The sequence below is a fragment of the Notothenia coriiceps genome, unplaced genomic scaffold (genome assembly GCF_000735185.1).
Source record: "Notothenia coriiceps isolate Sejong01 unplaced genomic scaffold, NC01 NC01_scaffold00008704, whole genome shotgun sequence".
Lineage (NCBI taxonomy): Eukaryota > Metazoa > Chordata > Actinopteri > Perciformes > Nototheniidae > Notothenia > Notothenia coriiceps.
In genome coordinates, this window is record NW_011341405.1 from 1 (window position 1) to 9,917 (window position 9,917).

General features: G+C 43.0%; 2 long non-coding RNA genes across 2 annotated transcripts; both read left to right on the top strand.

Moving 5' to 3' along the window:
- The first annotated feature begins 2,310 nt into the window (after window positions 1-2,310).
- Window positions 2,311-2,917, top strand: LOC104944721 (uncharacterized). The gene is made up of 2 exons (XR_798257.1): window positions 2,311-2,631; window positions 2,874-2,917. It is a non-coding gene; the product is annotated as an uncharacterized lncRNA (long non-coding RNA).
- Window positions 2,918-7,182: 4,265 nt separating this feature from the next.
- On the top strand, window positions 7,183-8,067 carry LOC104944722 (uncharacterized). Its single transcript, XR_798258.1, has 2 exons — window positions 7,183-7,216; window positions 7,260-8,067. It is a non-coding gene; the product is annotated as an uncharacterized lncRNA (long non-coding RNA).
- The last annotated feature ends 1,850 nt before the right edge of the window (window positions 8,068-9,917 follow it).

A 9,917-nucleotide genomic window follows, 5' to 3' on the forward strand; every position in this document is an offset into this window, starting at 1 on the left:
ATATAGCCCAAAATCACAAATCAGAATGAGGGGGTCCTTGGTGTATTCTCTATCTTGTAAGGGGTCCTTGGCTGAAAAACAATTGAGAACCTCTAAAGTACTGCAGTCTCTTCTCCTAAGTCCTTTTGAATTCTCCTATCCACTATCCCTTAACCCCGTGACGTTTCACTCAGAGGTCAAGGAATAGGAGATAGGGTTAGAATTTAGGAGCTGATTTTTGGATTATCGGAACGCAACCACGGTTATGGAGTTAAGGCCCAGATACACCGGCCAGTCACCTGAGAAGTCGCCGACACCGACTGTTGCGTCGCCGGACTCTCCTGCGTATTTGCCGACTTCGCGCACTGGAACACACCGCAAATCCGAGCCGAGCACGTATGAACTGCGTATGCGTGAGTGGCAATAACTCTCCTTACCAGCAGGCGGCGGTAGTGTGTATTCATCATTCAAAAGAGGCAACAACCGGAACAACCGGAAGACAGAGAAGAAGAACAGACTCCGTGATATAAACAAACAACAAATAGCGTTTTTCTTTCCATTTTCACTCTCGTCCATTGAAAACATGAACGAACAGGAGCTCTATAGACCGATGAGGTGAAATAGCCGTCCGTGTGTGTTCCATCTTCCATTTTAAATCATTTGTTTACCTCCCTCACTTCCGTTAACGCTTCTCATGCACTGATTCGCTAGCTGAACAGCCAATCAGTGTTATCCCTTTGTCGACTTTCGGTGGTGTTCCCGACGCCGATTCAACATGTTAAATCGGCAAGAAAAGGCGTCAGGTCGGCAGAAAAGACCCGACGGTGCGGCGCACACCACTCCGAATAGGGCGTGCCCACGCTCATGTTCGGCCCGACTCCCATTTACTGCCGATTTCGGGCCTGTGTATCTAGGCCTTAAAGTTGCGCAGCTAATTGGAAATAAAAAGGAGACCGCTCGATCGTCTGGGCAAAGAGAAAGGTACTTCAAAGCAGAATGGTACAAAAACAGAGAGTGGTTAATTATTTGCAAAACCACTAAACGAGCCTTCTGTGAAATATGCAGATTTGTTGCTGTCAAACGGCTTGTAACTTTCTCCACATGTGGAGATGACTGCTTTGTAAATACCGGAATTAATATTTGGAAATATTATATGAAATCTCCAAAAAAAGTTTGCTTCAAGTCTGATTGATAACCTGCACTGTGAACACACTCCAGGCACACTGCAATATTGATTTCTTCTACGTCCCAGCTTGTAAGGGAGCTTAATGTAAAGATGTGAAAAACCAAGTAGACATTCTCACACATCTGGTATTTGCCAAATCTTTGAGTTCAGTGCAATTAGACATTGTGCGTCATAAACCATTGTTATTGCATTTTAATGCCAACCTATTTTATGGTGTCTAAAGGTATGAAGGCATGAAAATGATCATAATATAAATTAAACAGTTATGCACAACTCAAATGTGATAATTAAAACATATTATAATACACATTATGATAAACGTTATGTCTACCACCGTTAGAAACAGTTTCAAAGTGATTTAGAATAACAGTGTAGCTATTATATCTGCCCATCTGAGGCATCAATAATACCGTCATACTGGTCATCTCAAGTGCTTTTCAATAGTTATAGTCCATATAATATGCTTCTGTGAGCACTAATTGGAGTACAAGTGAAACAGGTGTTTGTTTGTTTGTTTGTTTATTTATTGTAAAATTGGCTCTTATTCGAATTTTTTTTGTTTGTTAAATCTTTAAATGAAATATGTGAAGGTAATATTTACATTTATTTCACATCTTTGATCTTTCCCCCACAGTTGATCTCCTTTCATCTTTCCGCTACTGGTTTCGCAGTTTCACATTTCTCCAGTTTCACAGAGTAGGAGTGCAGCTTCTGCTGTCAAGTTTGTTATATATCCCAAAGTTTGCATAGAAGTGTTTTACACCTTCTTTCGGTTTTAAATGAGGCCCTGCACAGATGAATTGCTTTAACCATAGTCTACATACAAATATAAAGGCTTTAACCATAGGCTAACATTTATTATGTAATCCCCATAGACTGTATATATAAAGGTAATCCCTTAAAGCACAGTTCCGATATCTGCAGGTAAGAAACTGGAATTTACATGTCACGTAAACCAAAGTAATGTTACCCATTCTACAGGCCACATAACTAGGTTTTGAATGATAATTTATTTCTCACAAATCCGATAATTAGTTTGTTTTTGTCTAAAAGTCAGTTTAAAACTCGTAGAGCCTGGTGTGGCCTGCAAGTCTAAACTCTGGGCAACAGAGTTAACCTGCTGCTGGTCAGCAGGTTAATGAGAAACCAACTTCCTACCTGCTTAGCGGCAGCCGGAACTCACCGCAGCTGGAATCAAGTGCTCTTTTCTGGGAAGAAAACGTGATTTAGGTGAATCCGTTGTCCGAACCGGGGAAAAGTATACCGAGCTAAGTTCCCCCTTCTGGGGTTCGAACCTGGAGATGGACCGGTACAGGTATTTCATTTTCAACCAGAAGAGCGTTCTGGTCCTCGGTATCCTGCAGATCGCCTGTGCGGGTCTTTGTGTGGTGTGTGGCTTCATGGACGCTATTTCCCGAAAGTACACCCCGCTGAGCGGCACCAGGGCCCCGGTGTGGGGAGGACTGGTGAGATATGAATCCTCTATCATCACACACTCTTTAGCAGTTATTCAAGCAGCACTGCAGCCTTTGTAAACTTCACTTTCATCATGACGTTACATATTTTTCACATGTCAGTCCGCCACTTTACAGTCTGCTCTAAATGTCCTGAATATTATAATGGAGTGAACCTCAGCTAAGAGATTGGAGCTCCTGGTCTTTGCCTTTGTTCCTGTCAGTTTATTCAGACTGCAAGTCTTCCTGCACAGATCCTGGGCTCTCCGGGTGTCCTGGCACTGTTCGCCTCCCAAAAGAAAAACTCAGTGCTGGTAAGTGAGAGGGGTCAGTGTATGTTTTGGTCATTGGGTTTTCTTTTCACAAATGGATATTCAAAAACAAAAAACGACTGGATTTAGTAGATAGGCCTATATAGTTTTAAAATTGAAAAACCAAAATTGAAATACAAGGCGTTTTTCTTTATCATGGTCAAAAAGGGATTTACTAAAATTAAAAAACGGGATGATTTTCATTTTCTACTTCTCAAAACTAAAAATAAAATCACTAGAAAACAGAAACAAAAAAATACAGTTTTTTCATATTCTGCTACCGGAAGTTACCTTACAAAATAAGAGTGCAGATGAGGACGGTCAGCCCGTGTATCTACGGTCCATTTGTTTTTCTTTAAAGTGGACCGATTATGCTATATTGGAAACATATTGTAGGGCCATATATATACAAAACATAGGCACATTCACACACACCGCAGTACTTTTCCCACAAAGGTTCATGAGAACTTAGTTCATGAGAACTATTTAGTTCTCATGAACTAAGTACAGATCGCGTTCACACCGGAATACATTTCTGGGGAAGGATTAGGCAAATGAAGCCGCTGATGTCACTTCTTCTTCTTCTGCTTTGGGTTTACTGGCAGGCCGCAAACAACTTCACGGCGTATACTGCCACCCGAAGTCCCCGGCCGGAAGTCCCCGGAGTTGGGGACTGCAGCTTCTACTGAAGCCTTCCGAGTAAATCACCAGAACGCCGACACCTCCTCATCTCCACCGCTACCATGTTTTCTTTTGTGTTGCCTTAAACAGCTGCACCGTTCAGGATCCCAGCATCTGCATGTAAACGCACGATGGCGCACACAGCAGCAAGCTCAGACAGCGATGACAGTTTAATTTTGAACGTGTCTGAGAGCTCATATGAGGCTGAAGGATCGATTTATGTTGTATCTGTTAGAAGTTTAGGAATTAGGTGCGTCAATATGGGTGATCATACGGTCATGTAGCCAGTGGTGGACTGGGACTAAACATCATCCCGGGACTCTCGACCGGCCCACTTCGGTTCCGCTAGTAAATTGTCAACGGGGGGAGTGGGGGATGTGCTAGTGACTTATCCGACCGGCCCACTTCGGTACCGGCCCATCGGGCCAGTCCGCCACTGCACCCAGCCCAGCCCACGTAAACTGTCAACGGGGGGAGCCTCGCTGCGGGGAAACGGTAGACCTAGTGTCCCGATCGGAGTCGGGAATAATAATAATAATAATCATAATCCGTGCATTTTATCCATTAATTTCCCCAACATTTCTGGAAAAAAAACCACACGTTTAATCCATGTTGGTGTACTACAACTACAAAAAGCATCGGTTTGTTTTTTCATCAGGAAATGCAGACCGGCTCAAACAATCATCATCCTCAAGATCATTTAATGTATCACATTTTCGCCGAATTGACATGAAAGCACTAATAAATGTAGTTTCATCCAACTTGATCCTCACTACAATAATCGATGTTGTTTTTATATCCATCAGACGCGGAGGAAATTCCAGGTCTCACGTACCGATTTGTAATCCTATTTAATCATCATCTTCACCACGTCATTTACTCGTTTATGTTCGCCGAATTGACATGAAAGACAGACAATATGAAATACTGGAGTAACTTCATTAACAGTTATTAACATGTAAAATCAGTAATTCAATTTCTACCATGACAAACACTTTGCTCCGTGTTCGTCTCATCCCGCACAGTGAAGCGTTCCCGCATTGACGTCACTTTTTCGGCTTTCCCCAAACTTTCAAAATGAGTCCGAAGGAATTTCCGCCGCGATGTTCGAATTATTGATATTATCGACAGTATCGTACCTTCTTTTAAACTCGACGGTTCGAGATCTACCCAACGTATTTCATTGCCACAACAGTTGTTGGGAGGCTTGTCACAGGCTCTTTAAATTAGGCCCAAGTCGCAAAACCATCCTCACCTGCCCCTCCGTGGACGGAGTTGAACTCCGTCTGAAGCCACACTCCAGCAGCTCAACGAGGCTCCCTCCTCGAGCCTGTAGGTGGAGGGAGTAAATACAGGCGGCAAGCTTTGGGACGGCCTCCCCTTCTCTCGGCAGAAACAGGAAATGCCGTAACTGTAATGTACACAACGGTTCCAAATTCAGCATCTCTTTGACCAAAAATGTTAATTAATAACTAAAATATCCAACTCAAACCATATTTCATTGTGTGTTTTAAACCTGATGTTTATAAGCTTCTTAGTTTTTGCAACAGTCCTGTAAATAGTACACAATGCTTAATAATAAAATGCACACGATTTACCTTTTTACTAGACTAAACACAGGTATGATCCTAACGTTCAAAAACATTATGAGGTTATCATGAGCGTTGTTAGACTCACAGTTTTCAGTGGATGTTTGCAGTGGCGGCAAAAAGTTGGGTATGCACTAATATGCGATCGCATAGGCGGCGCCCACACCAGCGGGGGGCGCCCAACAAGGCCGCATGGGTAAAAAAAAAATTAAATAAAATAAAAATAAAATTGGGATTTTCTTTATGTTGTCTAAATAGTTTCTGCATTTCCTTAAGGTTTTAAAAACATTTTAGAGAGTAATATGCTAAGAGAAGGGCGCCCTATCTCATAAGATTCCATCATAGAATTTTGACATAGAGAGGGAGCTACGAGCAGGGACGCCGTAACACTGAGGACAGGCGCGTCGTTGTGAGTTAACGTGCAAAAAGAATCATGGATAAAACAAAGAAAGCGGCGGTCCGGGGGCAGAAAATAGAAAAGAAAGAGGGGAAAGGAGACGCGTGGTCAAGGGATGCGACAACAGCTAAAAAGTGGATGTTGTTGAAAGGCAACAGGTAGGAATAGGCATGATTTAAAGTGGTGACGTCTTCTGTGCTTGGAAATATTGACTGGCTAGCGTATGCTAACACTGGCATAGTAGCAGCCAAAGGTGGGGGGTTATGGCTAGCTTAGATATGCAAACCAATGGTTGCTGCGCCAGCGCTGACATGGAAAGTATGAGGTAGCATGTACAATAAATACAATGAATCTGGAAAACATAAACTAATGGCAATAACTCTGGTTTATCATGGAATCATGGCGCACCATTTGCTACCAAATAAGAGGCCTTGCAAATGTCAGTTCATGTTAGACAGACTGTTCTCCAGATTGGCTAGGTGTTTGCTACACTAGCAGCTGGAGTGTGGTTTACGGCCTTAGCTTTATGCAACCGATGTTTCTGATAGCTACATTAGATTTTTGGGTTAAACGCCCCATGCATGTCCACGTCCAAATTGTATTAAAGCGTAAAATACAACTGGTAAATATAAGGTAGCCAATGCACAATCAAATGTCAAAGAAGCTGGAAAACCATAGCTTAACCATGATCATTTAAATATGTTGTGCTGCCATTAGCTGCTATGTTAGCTGTGCTCGTCAACATACAGGCCTATACATCTGTTTGGTGAACACAGAAGCTGCTTATTACAGGGTCACATCTCTTTACAGGTCTGTGCTAAGTAGCTTCTCCCCGTATTTGTTCTTTTAAAATTACAAAATGTGAATGGTACTTTCACAGCCAGCACAACGCTTACACGGCATATAGTGTCTTTTCTATTTGCTTTCTTTTAAAATCAAAATGCTGAATGTACTTTCCAACAGCAGCACAACCTTACACGGCATCAAAAGGTTGTTTTTTTTATTATTAAGTTGCTTATCACTGGGCTGAATTTAATAATTTAATTTAGACAGCTCGCTTTAAACAGTGAATTCAATTTTATTCAGGTGTGAGGATGGTGGGCTCAGGAAAGAACCAGGGGAAGGCAACAGGTAGGCTCTAAAAATTAGGTGTACAGTGTAGGGGTCCTTGATACCAACAGATTCATTCGGTCTTAATATTATTTTAATATTATTAATAAGGGAAAACTAAATATGGAAAATCTATTTCAAATAATGCGGTTTGTTTGACAATATAAGTCATTAGTGGGAGAAAGAACACAGGCAACGGAGCGAATGAGACAAGGACATAGGTCCTGCGATGGCATCAAGTAGAGATGAGACCCAGTGATGATGTCAGGTAGTAGGAGTTCTTATTAGTATTGACCCACACACAAAACTCAATGTCCAGTATGGTTTGAGTTCTGTTGACCACCTATTCACTGTGTCCTTTTTGGGGATGAATCGACACAGTGGCAGACAGAGATGGAGAGCCCACTCACCAACACGGGTGCACGTGCTCGCAGCGCAGCATCTGTCGAAACCGAGAGGTGACGATGAGTTGCGAAAGAGAATGTCGAACCGAGAGGTTGGAAGATGAGGTGGGAAGACGAGAAGTGCTGAACAGACGCAGTGAAAGATGAGGTGGAAGAGAATGTCGAACCGAGAAGGTGAAGATGGAGGTGGAAGAAGAATGTGGAACAGAGAGGTGAAGATGAGGTGGAAGAGAATGTCGAACAGAGAGGTGAAGATAGAAGGTTGTGGAACAGAGAGGTGAAAAGAGGAGAGCTCTGAGTCAAGGCCTTAACTCAGCGAAGATCGATCAGACTGGCCACCACCACATCAGATTGGGGACTCTTTTTTAGGCAGTGTGGTTGTTGAAAATGGCCCACACAAATGCCTGATGGCCATATCCAAAGATCAGAGAAGTCTAGAAGGTTTTTCAGCAAAGCGTATTGTTTTCGCACAATTGTCAATTGGAGGGAGAAGTTGCACGAGATTGGGTGTACCTGTATTCTACAAAGTACGAATAAGGTGTATTGTTTTGCGTGTAAACTTTTCGGTGGGAGCTAGCGTTGTTTGAACACGCTTTGTGGTGGGATATAAATAAACTGGCAGAGTCTTTCAAAAACGCTGCAGCACCAATGAAACCAGTGTTACACATCAACCGCGTATCTTTCGGCCACATCTGCTTACACGCCTTGTAAGACAATTGACAGTAACCGTTTTGGTCAAAAAAGCCCATAGAAGCTGAAAAGGCACACTGGAGAAGCGTGTTACGAGAGTGAATCGATTGCCATACTCTTTCCTCGCAGAAAGGAACTTTGCCACTGGAGGGGGAAGACATCTACATTAGGATCCTAAAAAATGGGAAATTTTTCTGGGTGTCCCTTGAGGTCATAGCACGATATGATGTCACACTAGCAGAGCATCTTAGCAGGTAAGCGGCTAAGAAAAAAAACCAACAGGCATATCTTTCCCTGGTGCACTCAGAATGAATTTTTGATTCATCTGCATGACTCGTGTACTTGGTAACCAATCTTTGTGCCCAGGTAAAGCCTCCAAGTACTTTGCTGTGGAGTTGGATTCGCACTCCTGACATCTTCAAAGCAGGAGCAGGCCTCAGTCCATACATCCAGTATGTTCATACGGACGACAAAAAGAAAGCCACCATCAATGAGTGCTTTTGTTTGGCTTCATAGTTGCTGAGGACAACAACTGGTAAAGGTCCTCACAGAAACACTGACTGGGGTGCTGGATAGCCTTGGGTTGGAGTTGAAGAATTGTAAGGGGCACAGGTTATGACAATGGCTCGAATATGCAGAGGTTATACCACACAAGGCTGTTCAAGCCTTGGGTGCAGGCAGAAGTGTCCAGAGGCACCTATTTACTCCGGTGCTGTAGCCACAGTCTCAACCTTCTCCCTATGTGATGCTGCATCATCAAAGGCGAGGAGTGTGTCTTACCTTTTTGGCACTATCCAGAGACTGTACACCACTTTTTTCAGCTTCCGGTGAAGAGGTGGGATAATCCTGCAAGAGTTTGTGGACATCACTCTAAAGCCTCTCAGTGAACACCAAGGTGGGAGGCGGAAAATCAGACTCTGTCAAGCTGTGGCGTTTTCCAGTTAGGGGGGATTCTTGACGCTTTGGAAAAGCTTGAGGCAAGTGGAAAAAGACGGCAAAAAAGTCTCAGCAGGCAAAAGTCCGCTCGGGCGGCGAGATTGTTACTGATGCGCCGGCGAGTCTTTCTGATGTGCCTCTGATTTGTATGATCTATTGTCACGAGATCAACGTTTTTAGACAAGGCAATGCAAGCAGTGAACATTTCGATGGACACTGCATACCCAGTGACTGATAGATTCTCTGAAAGATTCTTCTGTAAGTATAAGAGGCAGGGGTTTCAGAAATCCCTTGACATTGGCCACCAGACTTAGCCATTGAGATGGATGCTTCCCTGACTTTAAGGAAAAAGACGTGCCAGAAAGCAAAAGAGATTTCATGGAGATGATTCAAGGCACTGGCCATTTTGAACAGGACAACTGAGCACCCAATTTTAGGTGCATGGTTTTTAATGTTATTTGTTGGACACTGTAATGTCAGGAGTTGTCTGACCAGATTTTGCAATCTTTAAAGCTTGGTGTCCGAAAAGTATTTAAGTTCATTTACAAAATGGAACACATGACAAAAGGCTGAGTTGGAGGACATCAGGTTTGACAACCAGAATATGCACTGGCTACCGATGCATGGTGTTCAAGGGATATCATTCAGGAAATTGTACCCACAGCAAGCCGTACTTAGGGGGCATGAGAAAGGCCTCTGGATAAACTAAATGTCCTCCTAACAGAGAACCTTGATTTGGTTCTTTCCCAAAATCTGAACAGTAGCCCTGAGCAGTTTTCCTTGACATGCTATGACAGTTGCCCTCTGCCCGAGAAGATCATTCAGCAGCTAAGCTGATTAAAACATACCCTTCGTTGCCGGAACATGAGGCAATGATACGCTTTAAACCCCAATCTAAGCGTCTTTCAATTGAAAACAGTGTGGCACGACACTGTCTTCATTCGATGCAATACTAGAATAAATGGGCAAGTGCGAAAGGCACGCCATGTTAACGATTTAGTAGCAAACTAAAGAGTGCTCTACTACAACTCTCAGGTAGCAACATTGTTACATAAGCTACATCATTTTTCTAATTTTTTGTTATTTATTGCTTATTTGTCAGGGGCCGTGTACAAGACAGTTCCAGGTAACCAGAGTTAGCTATAAAGTCGGATTTAGCATCCTGTGGATTTTTTTTTTT